This window comes from Vulpes lagopus, chromosome 2 (assembly GCF_018345385.1).
Source record: "Vulpes lagopus strain Blue_001 chromosome 2, ASM1834538v1, whole genome shotgun sequence".
Lineage (NCBI taxonomy): Eukaryota > Metazoa > Chordata > Mammalia > Carnivora > Canidae > Vulpes > Vulpes lagopus.
This window is the reverse complement of record NC_054825.1, coordinates 37,602,651-37,624,785: the sequence shown is the minus strand read 5'-3', so window position 1 is coordinate 37,624,785 and position 22,135 is coordinate 37,602,651. Positions and strand designations below refer to the sequence as shown.

The following is a 22,135-nucleotide window of genomic DNA, read 5'->3' as shown; positions in this document are numbered from 1 at the left end:
GTGATTTACTTTTAATATGATTTTAAAATAGCTCTGTTGAGAAATGATTTACCTATCAAGCAATTACCCCACTTAACGTGTATAACTTGGGGTGCCTGGGTAGCTGAGTTGGCTGTGTCTAGCTCTTGGTTTCTTTCTGCTCAGGTCATGTCTCATGGGTCAATCTCACGAGTCCTGGGATTGAGCCCTGATTTGGGCTCTGTGCTCAACAGGGAGTCAGCTTGAGATTCTCTCCCTCTGCCACTCCCCCCAACAGGTTGTCCATGTATGCTCTCTCTCTCAAATAAATAAAATACATCTTTAAAAAATATATATGTTTCTCTTTGGTGTGTGTGTGATCTTTATGCAGATAATATTAAGATATTTAAAACAAATTTTTTATTTTTATTTTTTAAAGGTATCATTTTTTAAGATTTTATTTATTCATTCATGAGAGCAGAGAGAGAGAGAGAGAGGCAGAGACACAGGCAGAGGGAGAAGCAGGCTCCATTTAGAGAGCCCAATGTGGGACTCGATCCCAGGTCTCCAAGATCACACCCTGGGCCGAAGGCAGCGCTAAACCGCTGAGCCACCCGGGCTGCCTCCCAAAAATTTTTTTAAGATTTTATTTATTCATGAGACACACACACACACACACACACACACACACACACACACACACACACAGAGGCAGAGACACAGGCAGAGGGAGAAGCAGGCTCCATGCAGGGAGCCCGATGTGGGACTCGATCCCGTGACTCCAGGATCACACCCTGGGCTGAAGGCAGGCACCAAACCACTGAGCCACCCAGGGATCCCCTAAAACAAAAATTTTAAGTAATTTCTATACCTACTGTTCAGCTTGAACTCACAACCCTGAAATCAAGAGTTTTATTTTTTGGCATTCTCTACCAACTGAGGCAGTTAGACACCCCAAACTCTTATTTATTTATTTATTTATTTATTTATTTATTTATTTATTTATTTATATTTATATATTTTAAAGATTTTATTTATTCATAAGAGACACACAGAGAGAGGCAGAGGCATAAGCATAGGGAGTAGCAGACTCCCCACAGGGAGCCTCATGTGAGACTCGATCCCAGGACCCTGAAATCACGACCCAAGCTGAAGGCAGATGCTCAACTGCTGAGCCACCTTAGGTGCCCCTATTTATTTATTTTAAAAGTAAACTCCAAGCCCGATGTGGCGCTTGAACTGTCAATCTCAAGACCAAGAGTCAAATATTCTACAGGCTGAGCCAGCTGGGCACCTCTAGATATTCTGAATCAGTAAGTGTACTTTTTATTTTCACTAGGGTGCCAATTGTCAAATTTTTCACCCTAGTGAAATTTTCACCCTAGTGCCAATCACTATATATGTACTACGTGTGCCATGCTTTTTAAAATAAGTTATAGTGGTTCCTGGCTGGCTCAGTTGTTAGAGCATGAGACTCTTTTTAAAATTTTTTAAAGAAGAGTTTATTTTATTCATGAGAGACACAGAGAAGGCAGGGACATAGGCAGAGGGAGAAGTGGGCTCCTCGCACCAATGTGGGACTTGATCCCAGAATTATGGGATCACACCCTGAGCCAAAGGCAGACGCTCAACTGCTAAGCCACCCAGGCATCCCAGAGCATGAAAATCTTCATAGTAGAGTTTACTTACTAAAAAAAAAGAAAGAAAAAGAAATGATAAAATAAGTTACAATTTGATTTTACAACTTTTCAAAGTATTTTCATTCTAATTAACCTGTTATCTATTTAATAATTCAACACACATTTTGAATCTCACCCCAGTTCCAGGAACTGGGGATTCTGAACCAGGCAATGCGAAGCTCCATCATGGTGAGGACAATGAGTTGGAAAAAGAAATAGATGGTACAATATTTCAAGTATTGATTGATAGGTGCACTGAAGACACATAAAGCAGCTGAGACCTAGAGAATGATGGAGGAGAGAGATCGCTTTCTTAGACTGGGAGGTCAGAATTGGTCAGTGATAGAAACATAGTTTTAGGGGTGCCTGGGTGGCTCAGTGAGTCTGCCTTAGGCTCAGTCATGATCCCAGGGTCCTGGGATCAAGTCCTGTGTTGGGGTCCCTGCTCCACGGAGAGCCTGCTTCTCCCTCTTTCTCTGCCTTCCTCTCCCCCTGTTTGTGCTTTCTCTCTCTCTCTCTGTAAAATAAAATCTTTTTTTTTTTTTTTGTAAAATAAAATCTTAAAAAAAAAAAAAGAAACATAGGTTTAAAATATTTGTATGCCACAAATTGCCCTTTGCTGTTCTTTTTTTTCTGGTTAAATTGAGCCAGTGAAGTCAAACATATACCCAGATTTTAGATTAGAGCATAATTTACAAAAAGGGTTTTTTAATCTAGAGCCAGTGGCTCTGATTCCAAGAAATGTCTATCAAGTCTGTTTATCTTGTTAAAACAAGACAACAGGCCCTTCAATGGAGTCACTCATGCTATGCCCCACATCACCAAACTTAGACTTAATTTAATTACAGTTTTGACCTTTTCCAAAATGGAATCTTAAACCAGTCAATCAGGAACTACCTGATCATCACTAAAGGGGTAATCTGGCTGATAGACCCCTGCCATCTCCTAAAGGAAAGTGACCTTACCACAGCCAATCCACTTTTGCTAGTATAACTTCTTTGTTCCCACTCCCTTTTGCCTATAAAGTCTTTCATTTTGTACAGTGCCTCAGAGCTCCTTTCTATCTGCTAGATGGGATGTTGCCAGATTCATGAATCATTTAATAAAGCCAATAAATAAGATCTTTAAAAATTTGCTCTGCTATTTTTTTAGACAATCTATATTTTTATGTAAGTTAGTTATAATAAGTGTCTTACAAGGAAAATTAATTATTGTCAGTCATAGAATAAAAGAATGTTTTTACTGGCACTGTTGAAAATCAAAAGACTAAAAATGGTGGTTCAAGAGACCAAATGCACTATGATTGGAAAGATTCTGCATTGGAGCTGACTTTAGTTTTGTGATAGCACAGAATGTTGACTCTGAATGTCAGTAGTTTCCAGAAGCTTGTCTGTGAAGTTAAAGAATGCATTGAATTTGTGGCCGCTTGAAATCTGAATGCAAATACAATCAAAGCTGGACAAAGTCTTTGTTGTCTCCACTGCATTAGCTAATTTAAAAACCCTGCAACATTTTACTGTCATTTGTTATGCAGTTTTGCCAGTGGACAAAGGGAGTTAGTGTTACATTCTACTCCAATCAGATTACAAAAGAGAATAACAAGTTCCTCCAAGCAATGTTTACCAAACTAAAAAGAACTATTGAGAAACTGAAGTTTAGTAAACAATGGGAAATAAATCATATTGTAAAAATTGAGTAGCAGTGTTAACTTTTTCCTGTAATGTAAAATTAAAATGCCTTGTAGGTTGGTGTATACTTACCTTAAGTTCTTAAGAAACTAGTAAAATATTAATGTATTAACGTCTAATGATCAACATTGGGATTTTCCACAGCGAGAGCTGAAGCCATTCCCTCCACCACACGCCCTTGGAGAACCAGTTTTGCTGCTAGAGGTGGGTGGAGTTTGCTATATTCTACTCTTTCCTCCAAAGGACTGAGACCTTCTGGGCTTCTAGGTCTGAGCACAGTGGGGTACACAGATCTCAGTTCCATTTTTAAAGGGGTACACCTGTCTTAAAAAACAACATTACTTATGAAAACTGAAATTGTGTGAACCTGGTGCCCAGCGGTGATGCCCCAGGTATGTCACTCAGAGAATAAGCACACCTGCCCCAGAAGACCCCCATGGGCAGATCCCAAAAGTGGAAGCTGAAGCCGCACAATGCCAGAAGTTCTCTCTAGGAAGAGAATGCAAAATTATGAGCATAATGTTTGTGTGATATATATTATTTTTAAAGTAATCTATATACCCAAGGTGGGGCTCAAACCTACGACCCTGAGAGCGAGTGATACTCTCGAAAGACTGAACCAAAAAAAAAAAAAAAAAAAAAGAGACTGAACAGCCAGGCAGCCCTGAAGGTTTATATTTGCTTATTTTTTTAAATTTTTATTTTAAAAAATATTTATTTATTCATGAGAGACACAGAGAGAGAGAGAGGCAGAGACACAGGCAGAGAGAGAAGAAGCAGGCTCCATGCAGGAAGCCTGACGCGGGACTCAATCCCGGGACTCCAGGATCACACCCTGGGCCAAAGGCAGGCACTAAACCGCTGAGCCACCCAGGGATCCCTTATATTTGTTTATAATGACAAAGCAAAGCAATCACAAATTATAAAAAGCTGACAACAAAAATTTTAATATAACAAATTTTAAAATTAATTGCCTGTCAAAATATTAACTTTACTGGTAATATTAACTGCATAATCATAGCCACTACTTCATATGATAGTGATTTTCAATATTTTAAGTTAGAATATGTAAAATTAGAATAATTTCTATGAGAAAGAAGGGAAGATAACTGAGCCTTCTATAGAGTGATTAACCCACACTCTTCTTTCAAAGATTTTTATTTATTATTTGAGAGAGAGAGAGAGAGTGCACGAGCAGGGGAGGGGTAGAAGGAGAGAGAGAGGGAGAAGCAAACTCCCTGGTTAGCCGGACAGGGGGCTAGATCCCAGGACCCTAAGATCATGACTTCAGATGAAGGCAGACCCTTAATAGACTGAGCCATCAAGGTGCCCCTAGAGTGATTAAACTACTCTTCTAAAAACATTTTTACTGATAATTTAGAAAATTTGCTTTCAAAGCTTCACAATTTATCATTGCTAATGTCTTATAAAAGTTTTGGGTGCTGTCAAATTTGGGAAAGCCTCTATGGAGTGTTTTTTATGTATGAGCAGCCAGATGGCAGGATGTTTCACATTTTCCTGTGCATTGACCAGTCTTCACCATATACTTCTGCCACCAAACCTCCAGAGGCCTTGGAAGAGGCCCTGGGAGTATGTGTGGGAAGGAAGGATGGGGCCAGGCCTAGAGCGTTTTGGAGAAGGAGGAAGGGGTCTCTGTGGAGCCTGGATAGTGTGTGTGTGGGAGGTCTGGGCATGGAGGGGGGAGGATAAAGGTGGATGAGGGGAGCGAGGGGGTGGGGCTGGGCAGACAAGGTCTGTGTATGTGTGTGTGTGTGTGTGTGTGTGGTGGGGAGAAGCCACTCATGAGGAGGAGACTGGGGTGTGGGAACACAGAGTAGGAGAGGCCCAGAAGGTTGTGGCCAGAGCTTGGGGAGATGCAGACTTGGGGTGGGGCTTGGGGACCTGGGAGAAGAGGACCTGGGCTTGTGTGGGGGAGGGGCCTGAATGTGGGTGTAGGGACACTGGGGGACATAGGAGAGGGGGTTTGGTTGTGGAAGGAGGCCCAAGTGTGGGTGCAGTTGGGTGTTGGAGGAGGGTCAGTCCCTGGGGTGGGGAGTTGTGTTCCAGCCTGCCGTGGCTTTGGGGAAGGGGCCCAGACGTGGGGCTGACAGACATGAGGGTGGATCCCAGAGCTTGTGGAGTGGCCTAGGATTAGGGGGACAGAGCTTTGAGGTCATCTGGTTGTGGGAGATGTGGGGGAGGGGGTCTGGACATGGGCAGGGATCTGGGCAAGGGAAGCTGTAGTGGAGGGTCATCTGACTGTGGGCAGTGGCCTGGCTTGGGTGAAGTTGGGGGTTGGAACCCAGGCTTAAGCATTGGTAGCTTTAGTAGCTCAGAAATGTTCCCATCAGGACTGTTTTTGATAGAAGGAAACCCAGAAACAGTGTTAATATCCAATGACTGGAGAAAGAAAATTATGGCATTTCTTGGGTTATTTGGTGGTGAAGTGAGTGATTTAGTCATGGATTAGGGTAAATACCAGAGTATGGAATGAAAAAAAAGTTGTAGAAGAATGCCATTTATATATAGATTAAGACTGTATAGTGTAAAACTATGAATGAAAGTACTGGAATAGATAATATAAAAAGTAAGTGCACAGTTCAGATAGGGTTGCCTCTAAAAAGCAAGGAACAGAGTGAGGTCATGAGTGTTCAGAGGCTTCACCTGCCCCAGTAATAACAGGTCTGTTAAACAGGACTTGGTGCTAACTTGTTTGACTATCGTACTTTATGTTGTGCAAGAAAAGCAACCAGAGCACAGGTGAAGCATAGTTGATGCTTGGCAGGAGGAAGCTATGAGGGAGCAAAGGGACTGCTAATTTAAGGAAGGCCTTCCAGGTTTTTCATGGAAATGGTACAGCTGGTTTCTGAAATGGGAATAGAGGGATTATTCTGAGGACCAGCAGCTGTTGTTCGGACAGCCTGGGATCAATGAGGAATGGAGGGAATGTTCTGAGGATTAGCAGCCAGTAGGCTGGGCAGGCCAGACTTTATGGAGAGGGATGAAGAGGAAGAGGTGGGGGCTAGGTTGTGTGGATGGATGAGGAGGCACAGCTGAGGGGATGGGACATTTGATAGCCACCGGAGCCAGGTCTCACATCTCAGGTCCTTTAGAGTCTCTCACGACATTTAGTTGGATACTCACAACTGACGAATTTAGAGTCACTGTACCCATTTTACAGACAAGAAACTGAAGTTTGGAGAGATTAAGTGAATTTCCCCAGGCCAGTGTGACTCCAAGTTTCCTTGTCTTTTTTTTTTTTTTTTAAAGATTTTATTTTTTTTATTCATGAGAGACACACACAGAGAGAGGCAGAGACACAGGCAGAGGGAGAAGCAGGCTCTGCGTGGAGCCCGATGTGGGACTCAATCCCAGGACCTGGGATAACCACCTGAGCCGAAGGCAAAGGCTCAACGGCTGAGCCACCCTGGTGTCCCCCAAGGTCCCTCATCTTAACACTGTTCAGTATCACACTTTGCAACATGAACTCATTGACTCCTCACCACACCGCTGTGAGGTGGACCCTATCAGTATTCTGTTTTATAGTCAAGGAAGTGGAAACACAGAGAGCCAGATGGTAAGTGGTGAGACCAGAATGAGAATCCAGGTCAGGTGCCATTATCTAGGCCTCAGGGCCAGTGACAGTGGCAGTGGTGGTGGTGGTGCTTGAAGAAACTGAATGTGGCCAGGGGCTGACAGGCAGTGGGGAGTGTAAGAAGGGAATGCAGGAGGATAGTGGGTGGAACATGTGAGTTCCCATCTACCCTCTCCATCCCTCCACAGTTACTGCACCCCCAGTTCTCCCAGAGCCTGCCTGGTGCCACTGGCACGGATGGAGTCCTGGTTCTGCTGGTGAAGTGGTAAATGAGTGGAGTGCTCGGTGCAGGTGAGGAGGTGGGTTGGGACAGGACCTGTTTTTTGTCAGCCAGGCAGAAGTCTTCACTGAAACCCAGGGAGGATTAACGGGCCCTCCAAATTCACAGCTGTTTATCAGCCTCAGTAAGAGAGCCAGTTGGGAGAAAGCCCACAGTAATTTTTGTTTTCTCCCAGGCAAGTGCCGTAGGCATTTTTATGTATATGAAAATGCACATCATGTATACGAAAGAGGATAGGCAAACACTGGCTAGAGGAGAGCTGGGGTGAAGGTCTGGGAAGCTGGACAGCTGGACCTACTGCAACAGGGCAGCATCCTAGTCCATCCGGGGAATGCCCTGCAATAAGCTCCCTTCCTTACCCCCATCTCTTTCATCCTTCTGGGTCTCTGAGGTGTTTGCCTCTCTATTTCTGTATCTTTGCTATGTCCAGGTGTCTCTCAAAGCTTTGCTACATTTGTTCTTGTCTGACATTCCTGTGACTCCAGATGTCTCTGTGGTACCTTTCAGGCCAGGCCCAGCCACTCGCCCCTAGGTAGGCACCAGGCCTACCCCTGAGGGGTTGCCTCATCATTTTATCCACCCAGGGACCTTCCTGGGGCTTGACCTCTGAATCAGGCAAGTAAAGGTGTGGGATTTCCCTGCAGTTTTCATTTGTGGGAGACAGGGACGAGTCCACCCCGCATAGCCACAAGGTGGCAGTAGAGGACTGTTGCCGCGTTACTTCCTTGCCGAGACCCTCCCAGGTTAGGAGGACTCCCAGGTTTGGGATTTGGGGGCTTTTTGTTTTGTTTTATTTTTTTTTTTTTAAAGATTTTATTTATTCATTCCTGAGAGACCCAGAAAGAGACGCAGAGGCATAGGCAGAAGGAGAAGCAGGCTCCATTGTAGGGAGCCCAATGTGGGACTAGATCCTAGGACCTGGGAATCACGCCTGAGCTAAAGGTAGATGCTCAACCCCAGAGCCACTCAGATGTCCCAATTTGGGAGTGTTTGTTCAAATTTGAAGTTTTCTTTAAAAGTCAGGACTAGCCCACCAATTCTCATGACATTTAAAAGGTTTATGGGGTTCCTACTGTGCCAGATGTTCTTTGTTGGTGCCCAGGTTCCTTTATTCTAAACTGGGGTTGATAGAATAACCTACCTAGTGGAGGTAATGTGACATGAGCCCTGCTACAGACTTAGTGCCTAGTGAGCACCATTATGGTCACATGCTCCTATCCATGTTCACTGCTGACTGGTGCTGCCCCCCTCCCGGGTCAGGGATCCCCTGGGTGCACTAGGGCAGGACCATCTTTGGCTTGACATTACTAGGATTTTAGTGGGAAAAATTTGTCTTCATATAGTGTCCAGGTGCCTTGACAAGTATACTTAACTAATCATGAAGGATCTGAATATGTATTTTTATCACTGAATACATCTTATCTATTTAGAAATGTCAAAAAAATTCTGTGTAAACATTATATTTATACATTTCTTAACCACTGTACAGCTGGAAATGCCTATCTTTACCTAACTACAAAGAAAAATGTGTATATTTTTATACGTTTTACCATTTTTCCACCTGGAATCAGTTTAAGCACCATTGTATACTTTTTCTTCATTTTTTCAATATTTATGTAGCCACTATATTTGTCTAACCATTCTCCATATTTACATATAATTACTAAAACAGTCTACAGTCTTCTGTAGGAAGATGGTTGTATAATACCCTTCATAGTTGGCACATCAGATTCTAAGTTTTTTTCTTTTTTTTTAAGATTTTATTTATTCATTCATGAGAGACACAGAGAGGCAGAGACACAAGCAGACCCCATGCAGGGAGCCCCACGTGGGACTCGATCCCAGGTCTCCAGGATCACATGCTGGGCTGAAGGCGGCACTAAACTGCTTGGCCACCCGGGCTGCCCCTCCGCCTCAGTTTTACAGAATGTCTTATGTACTACATGCTTTATATCACTGACATGTGCACACCTTGCCAGTGCTCTTCATGAGGACCTTTTTAAGCAGACTGCTGTTTTCCATCATTCTGAGCTACCGTTTTCTGGGAGGACCTGGTAGGTGTTTGGATCCAGAGTTTGTGGTCAGAGAATCACCTGGGGATTCAGAGAATCAGCCTGGGGGAAGGAATGGTGGGCTTTGGTTTTCTCACCAGCAAAAGGGGCCTGCAAGTTAGGATTCGGCATTATTCGACACCCAGGGTTTAATAGATAGATGTTTCTGCCCCCTCCAAATTCAACTGCCAAAATCTAATTCCCAAGGTGATTGTATTAGGAAGTGGAGCCTTCTGGAGGTGATTAGGTCATTGAGGGTAGGGCCCCCATGATTGGGATTAGTACCTTTATATTTTTACTTATTTATTTACTTATTTATTTATTAAAGATGTTTATTTATTCATGAGAGACAGAGAAAGAGAGAGGCAGAGACACAGGCAGAGGGAGAAGCAGGCTCCACACAGGGAGCCTGACATGGGACTCGATCCCGAGTCTCCAGGATCACGCCCTGGGCTGAAGGAGGCCCTAAACCGCTGAACCACCCGGGCTGCCCTAAATATTTATTTATTAAAGTTTTGTTTCATTTATTTATTTGGAAGAGAGAAAGAACACAAGCAGGGGGAGTGGCAGAGGGAGCAGACTCCCTCCTGAGCAGGGAGCCAGATGATGCGGGGCTTGATCCCAGGACCCTGAGATCATGACCTGAACTGAAGGCGGACACTTCACCAACTGAGCCACCCAGGTGCCCTTGGATTTGTATGTATGTATGTATGTATGTATGCATGTATTTATTTGAGACACAGAGAGAGAGGCAGAGACATAGGCAGAGGGAGAAGTAGGCTCCCTGCGGCAGGAAGCCCGATGTAGGACTCAATCCCAGGACCCTGGGATCGTGACCTGAGCCAAAGGCAGACGCTCAACCACTGAGCCACCCAGGTGCCCGATTTGTACCTTTTTATTATTTATTTATTTATTTATTTATTAAAGAATAACATCTTTATTTATTTATTTTTTATTTATTTATGATAGTCACACACACAGAGAGAGAGGCAGAGACATAGGCAGAGGGAGAAGCAAGCTCCATGCACCGGGAACCCGACGTGGGATTCGATCCCGGGTCTCCAGGATCATTCCCTGGGCCAAAGGCAGGCGCCAAACCGCTGCGCCACCCAAGGATCCCCATTTGTACCTTTTTAAAAGAGACCCCCTGTTGCTGTGGAGGTGGCCCGGTGCATTGCAGTGATGGTTGTGCTGGGCTGCTGTGTGAGTGACTTTCACCCATGCCTAGCAGTTTTGGTGGTGGCACCAGAGAGAGGCCATGGTGGAGGGGGCAGCTGTAGCAGGCCAGAAAAACAACAACAAAAAAATTCTAGAGAGCTTCCTTGCCCTTTCCAGTGTATGAGGACACAATGAAAAGACAGCTGTCTCTGAACTAGGAAGCGAGCTCTCACTAGACACCAAGTCTTCCAGTGCCTTGATCTGGGACTTCCCAGCCTATAACACTGTGAGTTATAAATTTCTGTTGTTTATAAGCTACCCAGTCTGTGGTATTTTTACTATAGCAGCATGAGCAGACTAAGTGCCCATTTGGGAGACCCTAGACTAAGAGTCCTGTTCATGAGCTTGTGACTTTAAAAATAATGACTTAAAAAAACTAGTTATTGGGTCACCTGGCTGGCTCAAGCAGAAGAGAATGAGACTCTTGATCTTGGGTTTGTGAGGTCCAGTCCCACCTTGGGTGTAGAGATTACTTAAAATAAAATCTTAAAAAAAAAAACCTCATGCTTGTTATTGAAGTGTAATATACACATAGAGGAGTGCAGCTGAGGGTGGGTGGAGCTTGATGAACCGCTACAAAGTGGGTGCACCTGGGTATCCATTGTGCAGCCCAAGAAAATGTTCCAGGCCCTGGAAGGCCGCTCATGCCCTCTCCCACTCCACCCCAGTAACGACTCTTCCATCTTCTAACCCATAGATTTGTTGTTCTGGCCTTTGAACTTCATATAAATTGAATCAAACAGGCTGTATTATTTTAGGCATTGATGAGCTTTTCTGCAGTCAAGGCCTTTTTATTCTCATTACTTTATGGTATTGCTGTGTTGTCTATTCTTCAGTTTATCACTTTTGTTGCTAATGAAACATGTAGACAGTTTCTGGATTTTGCCAGTTAAGAATAGTGCTGTTGATGAACCTCCATCCACTTTTTTTTCTTGGTTCTATTTCTGACAAATGCCAGTCATGAGGTTTTGCGTAGATTCTACCAAACAGGTTCCAAGGCATTGTTCCATTTCGCACTCCCTCTCCTCTGGAGTCCTGTCTGTTCTCTTGTACCCCTGCGGGTCTTCCAGTGTTTTTGTGTTAATCTTTTTGGTATGTGTGCAGTTTTTTTTTGTTTGTTTTTTTAAGATTTAAGAGAGAAGCAGAGAGAAAGCACAATCATGGAGGGGAGGGCAGAGAGAGAATCTGAAGCAGATTCCCTGCTGGGTGCCAAGCCCACCTCATAACCCATGAGATCATGACCTGAGCCAAAATTTTGAGTCAGTCACTTAACTGACTGAGCCACCCAGGTGGCCCTTGATATGTGTGATTTTATTTTTTATTTTAAAGATTTTATTTATTTGAGAGGGAGAGAGAGCCTGAGCAGGAGGAGGCGCAGAGGGAGAGGGCAAAGCAGACTCGCTGCTAAGAGGGGAGCCCGATGCAGGCTCTAGGACATGATTGGATCTCAAGACCAGAATCATGACCTGAGCCTAAGGTGGATGCTTAACTGACTGAGCCACCCAGGCAGCCCGGTAGGTGTACTTTTAATCTGTATTTTCCTGATGACTAATGAAATGGAGCTGCTCCTCATATGCTTCATAGTCATTTGCATCACCTCTCAGGTACTATGGGTTTTCTGTCTCTCTTCTGTTAGATCATGTCTTTCCCTTTGATTTGTAGGGATTCTTTAGATACATTCTGGATGCAAGTATTTTACCTTCTCACTCTCTTAATAATATTTTCTTCTGAAGAGAAATTATTAAGTTGAAAATATCCGATTTATCCATTTTTTCTTTTATGGTCAATGCTTTTTACTTGCTATTAGGAAATTTTTGCCTATTTTAAGGTCATGAAGGTGTTCTCCTTTGTTTTTCTTTTGAAGCTTTATTATTATTATTTTTTTACCTTTGCATTGAGATCAACACTCCATCTGGAAATGATTGTATGGTGTCAGGTAGGAGTCAAAGTATATATATGTGTATATATATATATGTATAATATATATATATATATATTTTTTTTTTCCCTACGTGGAAATCCAGTTGGCCCAGTACCATTTATTAAAAGGTATATCTATACATATTTTTCTCTTAAACAGATTGAGGATGCTTCTTTCTATTTCTTCCAGGTGTTTTATGTATCACAAATGGACATTGTAATTTTGTAAAAATGCTTTTTTTCTCCTGCATCTGTCTATTGCAGTAAGTTGCATATTGATTTTCTGGTCTTTGTCCAGCTTTAGAGTCTGCTCTGCCCATTCAGAGAGCAGGTCAGAAAGGCCTGGGATTTGTTGCTGCCCAGGAACAGCCCTCAACTAATGACTGGGGTGAACTGGTGGAAAAACATCCCCTTCTGTGGGACAACTTGAGGTGGATGCTTTCTGCAGTCTCCCAGAGTTCTCTAGCAGGATTGAGTTCTAGTGTTTGCAGTGATAACTTACTTTATAATGCATCTTCTTTGGGTCTATCTTGCTTCTGCTTAGCTTCTCTACCCTCTTTGTGGGATCAACTCCCAAATGGCTTGTACTGAAATCTTGTTTTAGGGTCAGCTTCTGGGGGACTGGAAATCAAGACATGGTCTAATACAAATGATCACTTTCTTCAATATTCTAATACTGTTAGACCTATAGAATATTTAAACTCTGTTAACTCCTTGTACCTTTCTGCATTATTGCTGTCATGCATTTTAGTTGTATGTGTACACATAAGATTTTTTCTTTTTAAAAAACAGCTTTATTGAGACATAATTCACATAACTTACAGTTCACCCATTTAAAGTATATAACTGACCGTTTTTAGTGTATCCACAGGTATGTGCAGCCATTACCACAAATGCATTTTAGACTTCTATTACCTAAAAAGAAACCTCATACTATGTCAGCTATATATCAATTTTAAAAAATGAGATACCGTTATAAAAAAAGCTCAACTCATAGCCTTTATTTATATATTTTTAAAAATTTTTATTTATTTATTCATGAGAGAGACAGAGAGAGGGAGAAGCAGGCTCCCCCAGGAGTGGGACTTGATTCCAGAACCTTAGGGTCACCACCTGAGCCAAAGGCAGACGCTTCATGGACAGAGCCCCCTTAGCTGTCACATTCCTGACCCCTTGTCCTCTCAGCTCTAAACAACCACTAATCTATTTTCTGTGTCTATTTTTCTATTCTGGACTTTCTTTTCTTTTTTTTTTTTAATATTTTATTTACTCATGAGAGATACACACAGAGAGACGCAGAGACACAGGCAGAGGGAAAAGCAGGCTCCATGCAGGGAGCCTGACATGGGACTCGACCCCAGGTCTCCAGGATCACACCCTGGGCTGAAGGCGGCACTAAACTGCTGAGCCACTGGGGCTGCCCTATTCTGGACTTTCATATGAATAGAATCATATAGTGTGTGGCCTTTTGTGATAGACTTCTTACATGTAACCATTTTTTCAAGATATATATATATATATATGTTTTTTTTTTAAGATTTTTTAAAAATTATTTATTTATTTATTTATTTATTTATTTATTTATTTATTTATTTATTTATTATAGTCACACACAGAGAGAGAGGCAGAGACACAGGCAGAGGGAGAAGCAGGCTCCATGCACCGGGAGCCCGACGTGGGATTCGATCCCGGGTCTCCAGGATCGCGCCCTGGGCCAAAGGCAGGCGCCAAACTGCTGCGCCACCTAGGGATCCCTTTTTTTTTTTTTTTTTTTAAAGATTTTATTTGTTTATTCATAAGAGACACACACACAGAGAGGCAGAGACACAGGCAGAGGGAGAAGCAGGCTCCATGCAGGGAGCCCGATGGGGACTCAATCCTGGGTCTCCAGGATCATGTCCTAGGCTGAAGGCAGTGCCAAACCGCTGAGCCACTTGGGCTGCCCATTTTTCCAAGATATATTTGTGTTGTAGCATAAATCAATACCTCATTCCTCTTTATGCTCAAATAATATTCCATTGTGTGGGTATATCATATTTTGTTTTCCATTTGTCCATTGATGGACATTTAGGTTGTTTCCACCTTTTGGCAGTTGGGAATAATGGTGCTATAAACATTTGTTTACAAGTTTTAGTGTAGAAATTGGTTTTCGTTTCTTTTGAGCATATACCTGTGGGTATAATGTCTGGGTCATATGGTAACTCTTTAATTGCTTGAGAAATTCACAGACTGTTTTACAAAGTGTCTGCACCATTTTACATTCTCATCGAGTATTGTGTTATAATTTCTTCACATCTTCATCAACATTTATTGTTAGCTGGCTTTTTTGATACTAGACATCCTAGTGGGTGTGAAGTGGTATCATTGTGGTATTGATTTGTATTTCTCTGATGACTGTATCAAGTTTCTTTTCATGTGCTTATTGGCCATTTTGTATATCTTCCTTGGAAAAATTTCTATTCTGATTCTTTGCTCACTTATAAACAGGGTTATTTGTCCTTTTATTATTTTATTCTTTTTGATGCTATTGTGAGCATTTTTTGAAGTAAATTTTTGGATTTTTCACTGCAAGTGTGTAGAAATACAGTAGACTTTTGTATATTCTTATTTTATCCCGTAACCTTGCTGAACTCATTTTTTAGTTCTTATAATAGTTTTTATTTTAAGTGGATTCTTTAGGATTTCCTATAAACAAGATCATGTTATCTGTGAGTAGAGATGGTTTTTACTTCTTCCTTTAAAATTCAGATGCCTTTTAATTGTTTTTCTTGCTTAATTGCCCTGGCTATCATCTCCAGTACAATTTTGAATAGGAGTGGCAAGAGCAGACATCCCTTGTCTTATTCCTGATCTTAGGAGAAAAGCAGTCAGAATCCTGATTCTCCACCACCTGTTCTGGCTTGCTTCTGTTGTTGTTTGGTTGCTTATTGATTTGCGACTTCACTTGTCTGTTTTAGTGGAGTCTATTTTCTCTACAACTCAGAGCCTCTGATGACACTCCTCAAAGAGTGTAGTCTTAGGCAAGTGCACCCTGAGGTGATCATATTTTTAGCAGGGTTCTTTTTGACTCTTTCCTTGATCTCTCTGTTTAGCTGTCTGCCTCATTTGGTATTACAACAATATGTTAGGTTCCAGTGCCCTGGGCATAAATTGCTCATTGGTCTGATCCAATTAAATTCAGGCAAGGGAAGTTTCAGAGGCTGCTTTTTTTTTTTTTTTTTAAGATTTTATTTATTTATTCATGAGAGACACACAGAGAGAGAAAGAGAGAGGCAGAGACACAAGGAAGAGGGAGAAATAGGCTCCATGCAGGGAGCTGGATGTGGGACTTGATCCCTGGTCTTCAGGATGACGCCCTGGGCCGAAGGCAGTGCTAAACCGCTGAGCCACCTGGTCTGCCCTAGAGGCTGGTTTTTGAGTAGGTGGGCTATTAGCTGTCTTTTTTTCCTGGTTGTCTCTAGTGAATTAGCTGGCCTATGCTTTAGTTTGTTGCTCTTAATCAAGAGGAACTATTGTTTTTAAGAGTGTCCTTAGGAATCCCTGGGTGGTGCAGCGGTTTGGCGTCTGCCTTTGGCCACCCAGGGCGCGATCCTGGAGACCCGGGATCGAGTCCCACGTCAGACTCCCGGTGCATGGAGCCTGCTTCTCCCTCTGCCTGTGTCTCTGCCTCTCTCTCTCTCTCTCTGTGTGACTATCATAAATAAATAAAAATTAAAAAAAAAAAAAGAGTGTCCTTAAACTTGAACTTCTCTACACTCCATTTCAAATAAAGTCAATTTCTTTGTGGAGAGCTTTGAAGCTCTTTTCTAAATGGCTGCCTCTCTCCCCAGGCAATATCTGTGATCTATTTAGGGAGCCGAGTGGGTGTGGTAGCCTCTGGTCTTCTCAGTTTACTTTCCCAGGTAGTGTCAGAAATGAATTGTAGGATAGCCAGCTGGTGTTGCAGAATTGTATCATGGGTAGAAAACACACATATCTGGTGTCAGGAGTGTTGTGAGTTAAAGTAGTATGAGAATAAAGAGAAACACGAGGGTGTTTTTCATTTTTTAAATAATATTTTAGTTTTAAGTAATCTCACCCAGCATGGGGCTGGAACTCACAACTCCAAAATCAAAAGTCACATGCTCTAACAAATGAATCAGGAATGTTTTTCTTATGCAAAGGGCTACTGTATTTCACCAGGAGAAGCAGGACACCAGCACTTCTCGCTACCTGGAGTTAGTGTCAGATCCCATAGTCTAAGGGTTCACCCCCTCAAGACTACAACACTTCAGATGCCAATTGCAAGTTCCATATTGCCATCTGTACTTATGACTAACTGTCTATAAATTGGGGTTCCTATGACACCCTCCTAGGGGCTTATAATTTGCTAGAGTGGCTCACAGAACTCGAGGGAATACTTACTTATGTTTAGTATTATTAAGGGTATAATTAAGGATATAATGAATAATCAGATGAAGGTATACCTAAAATGAGGTCTAGAAAAGTCTCAAGAGCAGGAGCTTCTGTCCTTATGGAGTTGGGGTGTGTCACTCTCCTGGCATAGAAGTGTGTTCACCAATCCAGAAACTCTCCAAATCCCATATTTTCAGAATTTTATGAAGGCTTCAGTATATACATGGAGGCATGATCTATCATTAACTTGCTCCTCAGCCCCAGAGGATGGGGGATGAGGTTGAAAACCTCAAATTTCTAATCATGGCTTGGTCTTTCTGGTGACCAGCTCCCATCCAGAAGCTATCCAGTAGCCCACCAAGAGCTGCCTCATTAGAATTAAAGACATTCCTATCACCCAGGAAACACTAAGGGATTTAGGAGCTCTGTGTCAGGAACTGGGGTCAAAGACCAAATATTAGAAAAAAGATGCTCTTACTGCTCTTATCACTTAGGAAATTATAAGGATTTTAGGACCAGCCAGGAACTGGGGACAAAGATCAGTATGCATGTTGTTAATTATTTTACACCCTTGTTGGGGCCTGAGGGAAGTGGGAGACTTGTCTTCTTGGCTACATCTGCCCTGAGTAGAGCTTTTGTCAAACTAAGCCAAGGAAAGGAGAGGAAGGACAGAGCAGGATGCGGTTCAAATCCAGACTCTCATTCTTCTTACTGAGTTTTAGTAGATTTTCTTGAATAAATGTTTCTTCACTTATTGAATACCCTTTGGACAATTGCCAGAGACTTTAAATGGTGTGGTAGTAAAAAAGTAATTTTTACCAGCTTTGCTTGTTTCTGTAGGGATTGGGCTCCTCATGCAGCCATCCTGGAAGTGGAATTCTATGAATGGGATTTCTTAACAAGTGCTGTGGTCTTTGCAGAGACCCAGAGAAAGGCCCTCCAGTTTGGTTCTGCCCTCAGCCACTGCCTCCCATTCTCCCACCGTGGTACGGAGGGGTTGTTTTCATATATCACATGTCTTTATTTAGCTTGTATGGATGTGTGTCCTCATTTTGTTCCACAGTTTTTACCAAAAGTCCTTCAAGCAGGGAGGTGGCAGCAGCTTGGCAGGTCAGTATGTCTTACACATGGATCACTGCTGCTCCAAGGATTCCCCATGTGGTCCACTAACAACCCACCTTCCAAAGCTTACTTGTACTTTTCACTTTTCACTGCCTTGTTTTTTTCTTTGGGAAGATTTCTTCCTTCCTGGGGAGGTGGCGGGATGGGGGGGGGGTTCCCAGGCCACAAATCACCTTGGAGCCTAAGGGCAGCCCCTACAGATGGAGGTCTACAGAGATAAGCCCCAGGTAGCCTGACACTTGACTGGCCTCATGGCAGGGGAGTGGGGCCAGCAGCTGAAGGAAGCTTTGTGCTCTGTGTGGCTGTCATTGGCAAGTGCTTGACGGTAAGCTTTTGAGAGCCCAGGCACTCGCTTCAAAGGCATTCATCTCGATCAACAGACTGCCACCTACATGGCACAGCTACTAGCTGTAAGACTAGATAAGGTGCCAGGCCTTGCACCACCCACGAAGTTCCCCTCTTACAAATCCCTGGGGGATCTAGATAACCCACCACTTGAGTGACCCCACTTTTCCCTTCCCACCCCAATTCCTGCTCTTATGTTTTAAATTGGCCAATAAAGAGTGAACCTCTGAAGCTCTGAGCAGCCCAGGCACCAAGGAGAGGCAAGTGGCTAAGTATGACTTCAGAGCCAGGCTTGCCTTGCCGTCCTGCTGCAGGGGGGCACTGGGACCATGAGGAAGGATTTTGGCTGTGCTCATTCCTCCCCCTTTCCAGAAATTCTATTTCTTTTTCAATTTCCCCATCCTGGGAAAGCCTTCTGACTTCTATAGCTTTATCTGGCTTATGTCCACCTGCTCCCCCAGACCTTTGTCATGCCCTTCTCCAAACTTTGCCCTCCACCTTCTGCTGCAGCTGGTTGGCTTCCTCTGTGTACCTCATCTAAACCTGTCCCTGGGGGGAAGTGCCTTGCCTTCCCTGTGCCACAGCAGTCCCGGAGCTGGGGGCCCAGCAGCCCATGTTCACAAATGTCTGCTCAGTGCCTGCTCACTAAGGCAGCGAAGACAAGGCGCCTGTGTACAGTGGGCCCTGGGGGTAGACTTCTCCATCAGCAAGCTGGGGGAAGGCTCCCTGGAGAGAAGCAGCAGTAAGCACAGCACCAAGGCCACGCCCATCTGGGACACAGGGTTTGTAAGCCTGTCACCAGAGGGAAGTTTGGCCAGGAATAAAGTTTCAGAGGCTGATTTTCTGCTCCTGACCTGATGCTCTGTCTGCCCCTGACCTGATGCTCTGTCCAGGGGTTCATGGGCAGATTCGACCGGCAGTGAGCCACAGCCTGAGGCTGGGAGGCTGCTGCTGCCCCAGGCTTCTATTAGGGCTGCAGGGACAGGGAAGCAGCTGCTGTTTGCTGCCAGAACAGTTGATGGAATCAACTGGTGTCAGTGGGCACCCACTGAGATGTCCTGCTCTAGAGACCTGGGAACATCTAGGGAAATCTGGGGTTGCCACATTGTTTTCTGTGTATTTGGGGAAAAAAATTGTGCTCGAAAAAATGAATAGCTGAGACAGTGTGCAGTGAGCAAATAGAAGCCTGGGAACCTTTCGGGGCACAGCAGGGTCTTCTTTCTTGTGGTTTATGGTGCGATATCACAAGATGAGGCCAAAGGTCTGGTATCCAGAAGGAGGCAGATACTTGACTCTAGGCCCCCTGCGTCCAGGCCAGGACTTCAGGGGCTGCTCACTGTACCTGGAGCAATAAGAGAAGCACCAGTCCTGAGACCTGGACGGCCCCCTCCACTCCCCAGTCCACACCCAGGCTGTTCAATATAAAAACATAATTCAGGGGTACTGGATGGCTCAGTGGGTTAAGCGTCTGCCTTCAGCTAGGGTCGTGATCTCAGGGCCCCAGGATCAAGCCCTGCATGGGGCTCCCTGCTCAGTGGGGTGCCTGCTTCTTACTCTGCCTCTCTCTCTGTCCCTCCCCTGCTTCCCCTCACTTGTGCTCTCTCGAATAAATAAAATCTTAAAAAAAATTCAAGCTAAGGTAGACTGGCAGAACTGAGAAGAAGGTTAATGGGGAACAGATAAATAATCATCTATCTGGTCCAGGCTGGTACAGCAGCTCTTATTTCTCCAGAGCACCGCTAGTGATGGGATGTCTGCGGGCAGGGGAGCGTGAAGGGAGAGGGTACCACCCTGGTCTCGCCCTCCCAGCATTGCTGCTGGAGGTTGTCCTTGCTCTAACCAGCCCCTGCTCTGCCTTCTTCTGTTTCAGAGGTGCATGTGTCTATGTGGAAGGTTAAAAATGTAGCCACATCAGGCTGTGGATGGTGAGCCTGCCTGCTACTCCCTGCAAGGCTGAGTGGTGCTGAGGAGGAACTGGGGAGAGCCACTGCTGAGCTCAGCCTGCTGGCAGCCACACCTCTGCCAGAGAGCCCTTGGCCCCAAGGAGCAGCATCTCTTTTTGAAGCCCGTCCCCCTGCTCTCTCCACAGGCAAATACTGGTCTGCTTTCTGCCACTATAGATTAGTTTGCATTTTCTAGAATTTTATATAGATAAATTCATACAGTATATACTCATTTGTCTGGCTTCTTCCCATCAGCATAATTGCTTTGAGATTCATCCGTCTTACTGTGTTCACTCTTTTTATTGCTGAGTAGTGTTTCATTTTACGGATGTGCCATAATTTGTTTATCCATTCTCAAGCTGATGGACATTTTAGGTCGTTTCTCTTGTTTGGCTATTGCAAATAAAGCTCCTAAGAATGTTAGTGCATAAATCTTTATTTGGGCATATATTTTCTTTCTTTTCTTTTTTTTAAGGCTTTATTTATTTGAGAAAGAAAGAGCATGGATGGGGGAGGGGCAGATAAATAAGCAGACTCCTCACTGAGCAGGGAGCCCTACACTGGGCTCAGGCTCCATCCCAGGACTCTGAGATCATGACCTGAGTGGAAGGGAGACACTTAAAGACTGAGCCACCCAGGTGCCCCCATAAATTTTCATTAAACTTGGGTAAATAGCCAGGAGTGGAATGACAGAGTTGAATGAAATTTGTGTGTTGAAATTTATAAAAACCTGCTAAAGGGCAGCCCGGATGGCTCAGCGGTTTAGTGCCACCTTCAGCCTAGGTCCTGATCCTAGAGACCCCGGACTGAGTCCCACACTGGGCTTCCTGCGTGGAGCCTGCTTCTCCTGCCTGTGTCTCTGCTTCTCTCTCTCCTGTGTTTCTCATGAATAAATAAATAATAATAAAAAATAAAAACCTACTAAGCCTTTTTCCACAGTGGTTGCACTATTTACGTTCCACCAGTGTAGAAAGTTCCAGGCTCTCCACATCCTTGCTGACACTGGTCTTTTTGACTGTAGCCATCCTAGTGGCTATGTAGTGGTATCTCTCTGTGGTTTTAATTTACACTTCCTTCATGACTAATGATGTCAGGCACCTTTTCCTGCACTTATTTGCCATGAGTTTATCTTCTTTGCTGAAGTGATTATTCATATTTTTTAACCCATTTTTTTAAAAATAGGAACAAAATCTTGTGCAAGTAAGTGCTCACAACCTTCTCCTTCCTCTGTCTTCTGACGAGGTGTTGGTGTTTTTGCTGCTTCTAAAGGGGCAGAGATGGGAAAAAGGGGCATGGGTCTAGAATGATTTATTTAGAACAGACCTGGGAGTATGGGAGCAGGGAGGGAAGGAATCAAAGAATCCTGTTGAAGGAGAAGAAGGCTAGGAGCTAGGGAGAGAGGAGGGCAGAGCTAGGGGATCTGCTGTGAGGATCCTCCCTTCACAGTCTGTCCCAGAAAAACCTAGGCTCTTTGTGTCTGCTTGCTCAAAGCTTTTGGAACTGGGTCAGTGTTACGTTTGGCTGTGTGGCTACACTGAGATGTTGGGGCCAGGGGTGGGGAGTGGTTTTATTTGAGTGTTACATAAACATTGAGCAGTTGCAGTTTTACTCTTGGTCTTGGTCTTAGCAACAAAAGTACAGTGATGGAGAGGGACAGGGTGGGGAAGCATTTAAAAATATATATATATTAAAACATTTTTATTTTGCAATAATTATAGATCCATGAAAAGTTTTGCAGAAATATGTACAAGGAAGTGTCACCCTTCACCCATTTGTCCCCAAAGGTAACATCTTCCCTATATACAGTATGATATAAAACCAGGAAATTGGCAGTGCTTATTCAGATTTCACAGTTTCACCTGCACTTGTGTGTGTGTGAATGTGAATAGTTCTGTGCAATTTTATCACAAGTATAGATTCATGTAACTAGCACTACACTTA

The 22,135-nt window shown here is 43.7% G+C and overlaps 1 pseudogene; it reads left to right on the top strand.

The window, feature by feature from the left end:
- Positions 1–7,200: 7,200 nt before the first annotated feature.
- The window catches only part of LOC121485121, a 39,769-nt pseudogene continuing 24,834 nt past the window's right edge, over positions 7,201–22,135 (top strand).